General features: G+C 44.9%; 1 protein-coding gene across 8 annotated transcripts in view; it reads left to right on the forward strand.

Annotated features, from left to right (window-relative positions):
• Positions 1-14,012, forward strand: part of LOC100643024 (SH3 and multiple ankyrin repeat domains protein 3) — a 176,048-nt gene that overhangs the window by 105,196 nt on the left and 56,840 nt on the right. Inside the window, exon 1 of one of the 8 annotated variants that reach the window (XM_048413918.1) lies at positions 13,188-13,641. The exons of the other annotated variants lie outside the window; for them this stretch is intronic. The gene's annotated coding sequence lies outside the window, so the exon portion shown is untranslated. Of the gene's footprint in view, positions 1-13,187; positions 13,642-14,012 lie in introns of those variants that run through there. 8 annotated transcript variants of the gene reach the window in all.

Below are 14,012 nucleotides of genomic sequence, written 5' to 3' on the forward strand. Positions count from 1 at the left end.
AGCTAAAAACATTCTCGCGTTGCGTGTTCCAAAACGTTCCCAGGGAACGACAACTTTTAGAAACGCTTGACCCGTACCAAAGACGCGTTCGGCGACTGTTTCAAGAAATAGAAACAGCGACGGTGGAAACGAGGCTCGACGCTCGAACGCAACTTTCTGAAACACCCTATAGCACGACGATCCTATTCTTCGGTTAAAATCATCGTAACGCTTCGATTTATTATATTTTATCCTTGGCCTAGGCGCGGCGCGAGCAACGCCGAGATGAGGCATAAGACGATATACCATACCGGACGTGCCTCCCTGGTGCGCGAGGTAGGCAGCAACGATGCGGTATTTACAGTCCCGGCTTACCTACATCTACAACACAGTTTACTCGTTCGTCCTCCCCCTTTTGCCGCCCACACGCAAACAGGACGAGGCAAACAGACGCGTAAACGGGCAAGACTCGTCTACCAAGCATCCGCAGCTGCTCCCTCGACATCCTCGTGGTCGTCTTAGGGAATTCCGTCGGGATTTCAGGAGCCGCTTTTCGCTCGAGGAATCCCATAAATTGAATATACGTACCGGAGTGTAAATCAGCGTTACCGAATTTTCAAATCGCCTCTTGTCCGTTCGTCTTTGTCATTGCGATCTGTTGCACGATGTTCGCTGGATCACGTATAGTTATACGTATCTGGTTCCGTACTGGCTTCGAAGCGATGCTCCATCGTGGAAACGCCTTGACAGCGGTTGCGCCAGAGGACACGCCATTTAATATCGTTTCGTTTATCGCCCGGAGTTTCTTTAGGTTATTTGGTACGAGTTAAAGTTCCATGAAGTTTTGGGATGTGCGTTGAAGGGACTGGACGAAGCGGACTGCTTGAGATTTCGGAAATTCGATAAGAGAAAGTTGGACGTTTGTTGCTTATTGATCTTGGTACGTGCCTGGCAAAATCACTTTTGGCGAAATATAACGTGCTTTGTATCGAGAAATTCATTTCGTGGAATCGTATTATGAAAATAAAAATTATTCTACGGAAAGTTGGTCGCGTTGCGGTCGATTTTTCAATCACGCGAGACGCGTTGTTTGTATTTTAACCAATGAAAAATCGTGTTGGGGTAGACCATTTACGTTATTATTAAGAAACACGCCACCGATGCCAATGCGAAAGAATTTTCAACAGATTGTTTTCTCTCGCGTTCACATTTACACCCTGTTTAACCGACACGAAGCCGTAACCTGCTACATTTACGACGATATCGCTGACAAGGTTGATCCACGAAGATTCTATCTCCTTAATTCAACATTCTTTCCCACAGTTTAGCGCCCACGTACAAAAATCTCTCGTTGCACAGACAGGAGGCTCGTAAACGTCATCGAACGCCCCAACGTTGTGCACTTTGGCTCAAATTCCCTGGTGCTAGGGCAGAGAGTTGGCTATAATTTCGAAGCATTGTTTGAAGAAGGTGTGTAACAGAACTCGCGCGCCGAGAACCACCACGTTATACCGCGTTATCACGAACCATTACGTAGGTAGTAATTGTTGCCCGTGAACGCTAATCTCCTCGTGGAGCAAACGTTCGTCTCAATACACGGTTGCTCGTAAACGCGGCACGTTTCCATCGGTCGACGATATTCGTGGCGTCTGACATCGAGAAATCGAAAGTTTAGCGACTTCTCGCGCCTTTTCCAGCTCGGATATCGCGATACGGGGATTCGCGTTGAAACGGAAGGCGTCCCCCTACGCGAAGCCTCCACCTCCGCTCGTGGAGGACGTTAACAATGCCGGTTGCCTACCTTCGGTCCGGCTTCGCCAGATAACAGCGAGATGTAGTAGGTGGAAAGGTGTAGGTAGTAGGTGACTAGACCGATTCTAAAGTTAGATCGTTCCGACAGTGGTCGAAACGCACGACCTGTGCCCCTTACATGGAATTTTATAACTCGCTAGTACCGATAAATCCTCTTACGTAACAGGAACAAGGTTGATAATAAAGTAAATGACCAATTACTACGTGTCACTATGGTGAACAGGAAAAGCAAGTTTACGATGTCTCGATTAAGGACTATGTATATGCGCAAATTTTATTAATTTCTATCGTCGGATAGAAACACAAAATAGAGATAAATCGTAGCAACGTTTACGTCCGACTAAGTTCACAATTACTTTTTAACTTCCGTCGGAAGTGGATGAAAGGAAACGAATCTGGATTTCACGGAATAATAACTTCAATTTGTCGCAAATGTGTCATCTAATTTATGACGGAAGCTGCGAATCTAAAGATTCAGTTAATCGTTACAATTTTTTGTCTCGATGTACGAAATCTTTTTCTTCGTACGTTCAACTATTGTCTACCACGATTGTTACCAGGACGTTACGTCTTCTTACGTTAGTTTCTTTGCTCTTTTCTCGCAGGATATCCTTCCTGCCTCGCGCCGCTTCCTGTCTCCCTCGGCCCGGCCGCCAGACTCTCCGGCGAGAGAGTCTGGCAAAAGTGTGCGACAACCGCGTCGTGAATTACGATCGACCGACGAGATCCTCGGCATTGTCTCTTGGAAAGGGAAAAGTTTGTCTCTGGCACACGAACGATGAAAGTTCTCCGCTGCAAAGATATACGCTCGAGTACGATAACTTTTCTCCTCGGTCTCGTCTCGTTCTTTCGTTCGTTGCTCTCCGCTCCCATTCACTGTCCCACGTAAGATACATGGACGCTCTCACTGAATTCTCCGAGTAATCTGTTAACGCGTTACGGAGGTTCAGATCGTACGAGATCAAATTAATTATAAGTGGTAAACGGTGCATTAAAACGGCGGAAGAGGAGATTTCGTAATCACCATTCTAGAACGGACGGTTCCACGAAGAGGGATCCGGAGAATCGACCGTATCGTGGGAGAATCGTCTCTTTGTATCCTAATTTCGCGAGCGTGATCCCAACCAAGGTAATTACTATACCAATGCAAAATTACTATAACCTGTATGCAAATATCACATAACATTCGTACGGTATATGCCATATACCGTTTTACGTAATTTTATATTTTTATAAATATACCTAAGGAAATCGAACATAAAGAAAAATTTCTTTCATCTCCTAAATATCGTAACGAGCATTTTACTTTGGCTATTGCGTACACTAAAATTCCTTGTAGAGCCGCCTATATCGTTAATCGACGAAACTATCTACCATGGGATTCTTTGATTTCTTAGTCATAAAAACAAGAAGGGTCGTTTAAACTGATGGAAAAACTTCTAACGATGATACTACCAGAGATGTTTCAATAAAAATAGGGTCAAACTACCCTATCGAGTTGATGCTATGCCGTACGAGTAGCTTCTTTTATTTTGTTCCTCGATGCGTACCCTCGCCTGGAACTAGTCTAATAACGCTAAGGAAAAATACGATGAAAGATGAAACGAAGTATTTCGATGTATGAGAGCCGTGTACGAAGATGTCAAGACGGAGGGGTTCGCCAGGGCGAGAAAAAAGTCTCGTGATGGAGCTATAAACGCAGAAGGACGGTTCGATGATAGGCTGCCGCGGAGAAAATTCAAGGGTTTGCCGGCGTGGGCGGAGGTCTCGCGATCAATCGATCAAACGTCAAATATACGTCGGATCTACGAGTATGCTCCGGCTGAACCTCGGCTCCCGGGGCACGTCGTCCTTTGCCTCGGCAAATTAATGGGCTGGTCGACGGATCGAAAGGGGAAGCGTGAAATTCGCTTTGATTCTTCGGCCCTGTCTCCATTAACGTCTTAATTAAGTCAGCGACTGGGCGCTTCGCGATACGCCGATCGATACCGGGCAATCGTTACCCTTCCTCGAGATGGCCAACGCACGACGAACACGAAGTGAACACGAAGGGAGCACCAGGAGAGATCACGATGAGGTATCGTGCGAACGAACCGAGCTTCGAAGGAAGCGACTCGTTTGATCGCGCGCGATTGCAAAAACGGTCTGTCTTCGTAGGAGGCGATTGCCTCTAAAAATAATATCATCATCGGATATGGAGCGTAGGTGGTTGAAAAAACAGAAAGGAAGGGAGTTACGATGCCCTCGATGGTAAATGGTTCCCGTTTAACCGAGCAAAGGGGATCGAGTACGAGAGTGTCACATCCTGCGCGAATTGAAAGCCGGAGGGCGTCTCTGTGACGGCTGGAAATCGAGGTCAAACCTCCAGAGGCAACTAAATTGAGCTCGATCTAATCTGGAAGGACCTTGCGCCTACTTTCCTCCTCCCTGTCGTTCGTCAGATAAAAAAGGAAGCAAATTGGTTCCGATCGATTTGGGTGCATCCTGTGGAACATGTACAAAACCGACGGTATTCTGGTATTATGAACAGAGAGACCTTGAACTCTTTCTTCTTTAGAACGGCTTCTTAGCGCCGTAGAAATATAGAAAGAGATCGGCAGAAATCGCTTAGATACGGTTTATCCTCGTCAACCGCTAACAGCTGGAACGATGGCCATGGCATCGTCGAGTCTTCCATTACCGTGTCTTTATTATGAAACGCAGTCTCGTTTGTCCCATTCATGCGACGCTTGTTCGCGCCAATGGCATCTCTCGGAATCGAGTTGCTCTCGATTCGTGTGCTCGCGACGACGCTACGATGAACGCCGTTCGTCGAGGACGATGAAAAATTAAGCGCGAAGGTCGTCGCTCGTGCACGCGCTCGGCTACCTTCGAAAGCTCGGCGAGCAATCTCACGACGTGCATGCCTGCCTCCGTATAAAGGCGACCTTTCCCTCTCTTTCTCCTTCTTTGTACACCTACAGTGGCTCTCGTGAAAGTATTCGAACATTTATCACGGAAAATCTCTATGTATATATCGTGTTATATAAAACAAAGAATTATCACCTCGTTCGAAATCTTAGATCAAGGTAGATAGAGACTGTACGATCTTAGATAACTAATCATATTCGTCTTGTAACTCGTAAATACAAATTTACATATTCTTAGGTTATTATGCAAACTTATCTTGTGTATCTTGTAACGCAAAATTCTAACGGATCGATCGGTTCCCCTTCCTGTTCATGCGTCGCATCTTGTAGGAGGGTAAAATAATATGTCGAAGAATGATACTTCAAGAAAAATTCTACATCTTTATTTATGTATATCCGTGACCTGCAGACTGCTATTACGCAGAAATATTCTAAATAAGGAGCGGTGCATATTATTGTTCCCTTGAATGTAGGTTGCAAGGTCTAGGAACAAAAGAACTAATAAATAGATTTCTATATTTGTTGCCTGTAGCCTCTAGCCAAAGCTATAAGCTTAACTTTTTTGGTAGTGTCCTTTTGCTGTAAATATATGAACGTGCTTCCTATCGATTCTATTGGTATTGTAACACTAAGAGAGTAAGGATCTGGAGCAGCATAAACTATTATTTATAATTATACTTATACCTTTAATTATTTCAATATACTTTTCTTACTTACTTACTTACTCAACCTCAACATAATACATTCTAATACTTATGCAGTGGCTGTAATTAAAGCTTCAAGCTACGTATATAAAGCAAGCGTATACTTCGGAAAGATAACGAAGCTTTGTACAGTCAGTTGTTTATTTTCAATATTAACCCTTTGCATTGCGAATTTTATTTCAATCTCGTTAGCAGCAACTCCCAACGCTTTTAAGTGTTTTATTTGAAATTTACTTTAACTAAAAAATAAGACAATTTAAATAAATAAAGGGAGAAACAAATTCACTTAAATACCAGTTTTATTCACGCTATCGTTGTATTTAGGAATTTTTAAGTGTATGACATATCTTGAAACAATTTCCAGGATACAATCCTGCTTTTCTTTCGCACGTTTCACAAAAAAATGGTGGGACTGAAAGAATGTCGAGTGAGACTCGACAAAGGAGTTCCTGAGATAAAAACTGATGTCGAGTCACACTCGACATAGCAGTGCAAAGGGTTAGCATATACGATTTCAGATTTAACAAGTACAGCTACAATAGCCGTGTCTCGTTACGGTGCTAATGAAATTTCAAAGCGTTTCGTTATAACGTACGTAATATGTTCGTAAAAGCTTTTACAGATGTTCGAGTACTTTCACGAACCGCTGTATCTCTATGTGCTTCTTTCTGGAGTATACGAACGTACGTAACGTACGGTTGCTTCACTCCCGAAGGAATCGGACGTTAAATCGTCGAAGCAACGTGCAACCGTGAGCACCACGCCTTGCCCATCTTGACGCAAGCCTGCTGCTTGTTTACGAGCTTCCAGCGGTGTGTATCGGGATCGATGAAAGCTCCAGTCTCGCAGCACCGGTTTTCTCCTCGCGCATTCGCAACGCTCGCGTTAATGCAGCATTGTTATGAAAGCTAACGCGGCGCGTTTACTCGATTCTACCGAGGTAAGCACTAGAGTTCACTAGGTCCTTGGTGTTTTCCTAGTTTCGGCGAACGAAGCAAGGTCATTCGGTTCGCGTACTCCCCTCGAATCGAGAAAATTTATCACGGCAGAGAGTAAAGCTACAACTTAATCAACTAGGAAACGCTACTTGTAAAAGTCGAAACTCGTGACTAAGTTGAAATCTTCAGAATCTTCGTTTACGTCACAGCGATTACCAGCCGGACATTTGTAAAAGTTAGAAGATGAACGCGATAAGTTGAGTGTTACATCGTTAAACGTTGTCTCTTTAAGTCAGTTATATCTCATCGATAAACGATAAAAGATTCGACCTCGCTATCGTAAAGATAAACTTTTTATTGTAAAACTAAATATCTTTTATCCGTTTAAAACTCCATAATCTTTATCTATCTTAATGAAAAGTTTCAAACGAGATAATAATCCTTAAAGGTGTTAATAATTTTCAGACAGTAAGTGACTTTCTGTAAGTTTTTTAATAGTTACGAACGAAGCGTGCATAGCTAGACGTTGAAAAGCTAATTATAGAAGAACCGACGGCCATTTCTGACACTTCGAAAGATCGACTTTTCGTTCGTGCTGCGTTTGCAGCGAGGTCGATCGGAGGTAGCAGTCTGGTCCTGTTCGAAGATGGGATCGCGCGTGCTGGCAATATTTCAGCACTGCCGAGCACGAACCAGGCGGACAGATATTGCGCTTTGTACGAGATCGCGGGATTTAGTGAGCTTTTCGTTCCCCTGCGATCTACCGCCGAAGTAAATTTCTCGATAAGCGTGCATTAGCAATAGACAGATTCTTCGTCAGACCGATTCCCTCCTTTCTACTCGCTAATGTACCCTTCATCGACAAATTGTCGAGAGAACAGTTGCCTATTGCGATCCGAATTCTCAATCTCGCTTCTGCCTCGACGAATAATACAACTTTCGATATCTCCGGTGAAACTTTGGAATAAAATTGAAATAACAGATCGTACGTATCGATCGTTTATAAAAAATGAACATCGAATAAAAATTCCCAGTTCTATCAAAACTTTCGTCACAAGGTGCACAACTTCGTAATTGCGTTGGATATGATTCTTCCGCGGTACGGTCATAGAAATTATGTAATATATTAAGTGCTTTGTTTTAAAAAGTTATGATACACATATATATAAAACTAAAAAAAGCAAAAGCTAATTGCGTACATATCGGAGCACACATTCGTTTGCTTGCCTGGAGAAAGACAAATACGGACAAGGGTTGTTTTCGTTACCAGCCCTCCGATTGACGATCCAGCTTTTATTCCGCGACTTTGCCATATCGCTATCATTCTACTACACACGTTGAGCTCTCCAACATATTCGGAAGATTACGCGTACAAAACAGCAGGAGAAGGCACGTTACGGCGCACGCGCTACGCCAATTGCAGCGTGCGCTTTCTAGAAGGAATCCTCGCTGGGTTCCCTTTTCGACGAGGGTCCTGGCTTGTAATTCCTTGCGTGGCTGAAGGGGTCGAAGGCACTCGAAGGCGAAAGAATCTCAACCCCTGCGCTTCTCGACAAAAGGACTCGCGTGACGCGGTCCGTGGCTTTGCCGTTTCTCACCCCTGGCGTGTGCCACTCCTGGTGCACGAAGGGTGCCACTACGACCCTCCCTTCCCTCAGCCACTCGGCCGACCTTCCTCGAAATCAGAAGTATCGTCTTTCGCGGGCTAACGAGCAACGCGTGCTCGCAACATCCCGCTCGATCCTTTGTTCCGATAAAAATGTACACGTTCCGTGAAATTGTACAAGCGGCTCGTCGATCCAGGATCAACGATGCTATTCGTCTTTTCCCTCTTCTCGGTCGGACGTTCTTTTGCTTCTCTTTCTTCTTCGCATCGAGAGTTCGTTGTGATCGCGTTCTCATAACGTGGATCTGCTCGGTCCCCTCGTCGACTTGTTTATCCCCGTTCGATTGCATCCAGTTCTCCTACAGTCGTTTTCCGCGAGTACTTTGCATCCGAGAATACGAGGTCGTTTGAAAGCCTCGACATATCGAAGGCGAAGCGACCGACAAATAGACGCCTATTATCGCGCACCCTCTTCGATTCTCTGTAAAGCGAATCTACCAGTGTCGTCGAATTTCTCTTTAGCTTCCTTCTTTCTTTCCTTTTTGGCTGGATTGGGCGATAGCGGTGAACGAATGGTACGGAGAATTAAAATCAAATTTATTCATGAAACGATAGGAAGGAGAAATTACGAGGAAGAAAAATCGTTGGATTTGATTGCTCGTTAACCCTTCTATGTATAAAATTGATCATTTATTAATTTATTTATTATTTCATCGCGTGTACATTAATACGCGTACGGGACATCCTAGTTTGCGAATTATTAATTTATTCGGTTATTAACGCAAGATAATTTACAATTTTATATTCGTTCGTGTTGAATAAATTAGATTAATTATATGGCCGAAATATGTTAGCCACGTAACAAGTGTATTATTATTATATTACGAATTATTAAATGATAAGTATATTTGTTTGCGACGAAATCAGCTTCAAGTTTTAGTGCATTACGTGCGCGTTATAAACGTACGAGAAAAGTTGTGCTTCTATTATTAATAATTGGTACCAAGCAATTTCTCTCAAAGTCTAAAAAAATCTGGGTCCTGAATGGGTTGGGAAGCAATTCTGACTCGCGATAAAGCATTTAAAATTAAAATAACTTGACAAAAAACCGAAGTGGATTACCTGGATAAATATAATGCCGATTGATCGATTAACGTACAGTGACTGACTTTCCCTTCTCCTACTACAACCCCGATTGGGTTCGCAGGTCAAAAAGTGGCCATTGTTTATATATGTCCCTCATGCGCCACGCTTCAACGCGCCTCTTCAACGATATATGAATTTTCAAGAAAAACTAACGCAAGGATACTGACGTTTATCGATATAATCGATGCTCGACTGTTTGAATACGATACGAAATAATAAATATATAAGGAAATACGTTATACTTGTACTAAATATCTTGTAATTTCTCGGATTAATTTCTATCAATGATTCTATCAATGTGATCAATAACAATCGTGTCTCGTTACAGTGTCGGTGAAACTCGATATATTCATGAAAAGTTTGTGGAACTGTTGGAATAGTTTCGCGAGCTACTCTATATCGAACGATAAAATGTCAAACAACGAAACCTTAATAGAAACCTTTTAGTTTAACAACGACTTGAAGTCGATCGACTCGTTCGACGAACCAAAAGTTGACCGACGTAGACGCGGTTTTAATCTACTCGATCGTACGCTATCTTATTCAAGAATCGATTTACGGTCTGGACAGGCGTGTAACTTGGTACCGCGGAACCACGTGTAACCCTGTTGTGGAAAACTTGTTTCGTTTATCGATAAAACGCGAGTGCGACGTAACGGGCCAATGAATTTATAATCGCGGGCCAGAGCACGGAGACTGGAAAAGTTTGATGGACGAGTAGGAAGAAAGCGACTGCGTGCAGCCAGGGCCATAGGGAAACTATTATTCCTCGCTGGTGGACTGGGGCAAGGGCTAAATGAAATCCACTCCGGTGGCTCCGCTAAATGGTACGCGGACTGATATTTGCATATTTATGCGTTTTATCCAGGCAGAATGGATAAACCGCTCCGAATGCTTCTTCCCGTCGTTGAGTTATAACGTGTCGGCTCTCACGGACACATGCCACGACTTTTCCCTCACGGCATTTTGGAAAACCTGCTCCTGTTTTCGCGCCAACATCTTGCTCAGGGCAAAATTGCGAGTTCTGCGCCCGCTGGACGTAGTTCAAGGTTGCGTCAAGAATTCATCTTGCAGCGGTTCGCCACGGTATTTGAACATTTACGGAAACGTTTTATGAATATCGCGTGTATTGTACGAGACATTCCTCGGTTACAACGTACTCGGACAAAATTTACCCTTGAAACAAATCTGAAAATCTATACCCTCGTTAAATAAGAGTTGGGCATCTGCGGAGAATGAGATATTATTAGCAAGTCGTTAAAAGAAGAAGTAGTACGAAATCTTAAAAATTAAGGTGGATAGAAATTGTATGATCTCAGATGGACAAAGAATCCGCGCATTTAACGTTACAATAAAAATATTTTTGAGCGTTGTATATAACGCACATGAAGTTGCCTATGCTGTTCGACTGTCCAAGTGTTTCCCGAGTCACTGTACTCTCCTAATCGTCAGGATTCCAACCTGTCGGAATTATTTCTATTATTCGTCCCTGAAATCCATTAAACGCTGTCTAATTGCAGTTTGCCCTGCAAATAGTGTGACAATAGCGAATGGCGCGGATAGTGAAAATCCTCGATCCTTGAGACATTGCAAATTGTTCTCTCCTTGGTCATAGAACAACACGATGACGAATCACGTTGTGATGTCTTTTAAGGTAGTCGCTCGATTCTGATGGATTTTCTGCTATAAAAGGTGAGAAACGATTTCTAAGAAGAAATGGGATCGCCTCTCGAACTATCGAAGGACTGGTTGTTCGTCCTACGCAGAAAATATAGAAAGCTCAGTGTTCTGGAAATGGAAAAGAGCGACGGCGAGAGTTCGTAGGTAGAAGAAAACACGAGGTTCTCGCATGGATGATCGCTATTGTCGGAGGATGGATCGATGAAAGAAGCAGTTCATTATGACATTTAACCACGAAGAGAATATCTGACGAGAAGCTAATCAGGTCAATCAGTCCTTAATTAATGTTTAACGAGGAACACCGAAAAGTTCTTAGTTCGGGATCTTCGTTAGCAGACGTATTTCGTCCCTCGTTAATGGGTCCGGAGTTATTCTCCTAATTTCAAATTATCTGAACCCTTGAAACAGGATCCTTAAAGCTGAAAGTAGAGGAAATAAAATTTCTTTGTATACTTTATAATTATTTTATTATTTTAATTAACTGGCCAAGATTTTTCGATGAAAACGATACCAAACGTGACTAACGATAAATCAGAATGAATTTTCAGCTTCCACGATGATCGATGGATGTCGTGCTTTTGGTTTTTCGGTACATAACGCGAGCATCGACTCCGTTGCAATTATCCCTTTTCGTAAAATTATCGCGTGTTTTCGTACCTCGTATTCTACTATTCTTCGCTATTCTTCTATTGGGTTGGCAACTAAGTGATTGCGAATTTTGTTATTAGGTCGTAATAACAAAATTTTTAACAACAATAACGAAATCCGCAATCACTTAGTTGCCAACTCAATACTATTGTTTTATATCCAAATTTCTGATCGATCTATTGTTTGCTGGTAACGCTGTTCGATGAAACGAGGAGCTCCAATCTTTCTCTCGTCGCGTCTTAAAATGTCTGACTCTCATCTCCGATATAGTAGCATAAAAGCGATCAAATCGAGAAGAGGTAACAATCGGCAATACTTGGGACACCGCCTTACATCTGTCGCTAATAATTTTCCCTTAACAAGGACGCGTATGGGACAAAAATTTCGAGAACGACGACGGTCGAGTGCTTGTCCAAGTTCGGAACTCTTGTAGCTCGATCGTTCACCGAAAACGGCAAAAAATTCGATTTCCAAAGTTTCCTTAGTGACGACCACTTTCGACGACTTGGCCGTGGAAAAGCAGTAATTAGGGAGAATCTCGGAGAAACGAACTCAGCAAAAACTTGGCCGACACTCCGAGGCGAAAGATAATCTTTCTCGACGATCTTCCGTTAAACGGAAACAGACCGCGGAATTAATTAGATCGCGGCAACTCGAGGCGCAAAGCTAAAGGATCCAATGGCGATTTAAATACCGTTGGTACTTATTACCGTGAGTCGATGATGGAAACGCGGCAAAAGTGTCCGTGAGATTATGGCCGAAAGGGAAAACGAGAAAAACGTTGGTTCGCGATTGCGATCTATCCACGGGCATCGGTTCGTTCTTTCCGAATCGACGATCATCATTCATTAGCCGGGCAGCCTGTTGTTCTCCCACTCATAAATCTTCGAGTTCCCATCTATCACCGTGATAGATCCCCCTTGCGTCCCCGATGCTCTCTCCACTCTAGACGGTACGCGTTCACTAATCGTTTTTCGACGAAGGTCTCGATACAAAAACGGCGAGAGGCGGTTCGCGGTAACGTAACATCGCAACCGTAGGAGAAACGATTTAATCGTCGTAGGAAAATTTACGGTCGTATCGCATTTAGAGGTTCGAAGAAAAAAGAATTCCCTCGATCGGGCGATGATTTCGTCGTTCGCGGACGAAACGAATCGAGGCATCGTCTTCTTAGAGTTTTTGGTAAACGAGCGATAGCGGAACTAATCGGACTGGTTCCATAGGTTGGCCGAGGTATCGCCTCGAAATCGAAGGCATACTGGACGGTAGAAGGTTCGTAAATAGAGGAGAAAAACGGATAGTTTCGGCAAGAGCATCGATAACCGCCGTAGGGGTATCATTCCCATTGCTGGGAAACATCGCGAGAGGGTGGTGGCCGAGCGTGTGTACATAAAGGAGAGAGACGGAGAAACAAGTTGGGGTGAGGAGACTGCAACACGAAGGGATGAGGCGAGAGACAGAGAGACGGAGAGATGAAGAGACGGAGAGAGGAAGAAAGAGAAAGAGAAAGAGGGAGGTGAGAGCAAGTTAGCGAGAGCAAGCTAGCGAGAGCGGATAGAGCAGCGGTAGCGCGAGAGGCGATGGCAGGAGGGCGAAGGGCGGTTAGCACACTCGGTCGATCTCTCGTGGTTGCCAAGCGACGAACATCCACCACCAGGGTTCCCAACTACCCCTGGAACATCCTGAAAACCGGCTGGCTGCGCTGGCGCCACCTGGCTCGCCGGAATACGCGCCACCCCCGTCCCCGCCCGCGGGCTGACAGTCGCGCGATGCACTCCACGCTGGCTGGATCTCGCTTCGGAGCTGCCGGTCCTCCTATTCGCGCCGCCGATGCGCTTTTCGCCAGCGAAATCGCTCGTCTGGTCGCGAACCAGTCGCACGGACGCGAACCGCCGCATCCGCTACCCTTCGATCACCTCCCTCCTAGAGGATTCTTTCGGGAGGAGAGGACCACCGTCGTCATCGGCTGGCCGCCATCTTGCTAGTGCATCTTGCTGCGGGCAACCCCGAATAGTAGCGGCAACGCGCGTACAAACGTTCGCCGGGCACGAGAACACGGAACGACACCGAACGTTGATCGGCAGCAGGGGATGGGGGAGCGGGCAGTTTCCGGTCTTGTTTTCGGCAACGGCCGGCACCGCTGGTGAGACGGTGCGATAACCCGCCACGGGGTTTATCGTCGTTCGCGCTCTTACAGCCCAGGGGTCGTTGAACGTGGGGTAAGTGTCGGCAAGCAGCGACGTTCGCGTTCACCGGCACGTGCTTTCTCAGCGTTGCGCGATCGAGTGCCGTTGCTCCTCCCGTCGTTTTCATCGCCACCCTGTTTTCCCAAACCTTCGCTACTTTCTCGCCTCTCCCTTTTCGCATTCACGCACCATTCCTCCGCCTCCTTTTATTCGCGCCCACTCTCTCGTGACTTGTTTTGAACCAAGAGGGTGCACCGGCAACCCTCCCTCCGAGGCCACCCTTCCACACCCTACCCTCTCACGCTTTCGGTCTCCAGATTTATTTGTTTGGAAAGCGTCGCATTCATTGTACGCAGTTACGAAGGAGAATGGCTGCACGGCCGAGGACGACGAACTTTCCGCGA

Source organism: Bombus terrestris, chromosome 2 (assembly GCF_910591885.1).
Source record: "Bombus terrestris chromosome 2, iyBomTerr1.2, whole genome shotgun sequence".
Classification (NCBI taxonomy): Eukaryota; Metazoa; Arthropoda; class Insecta; order Hymenoptera; family Apidae; genus Bombus; species Bombus terrestris.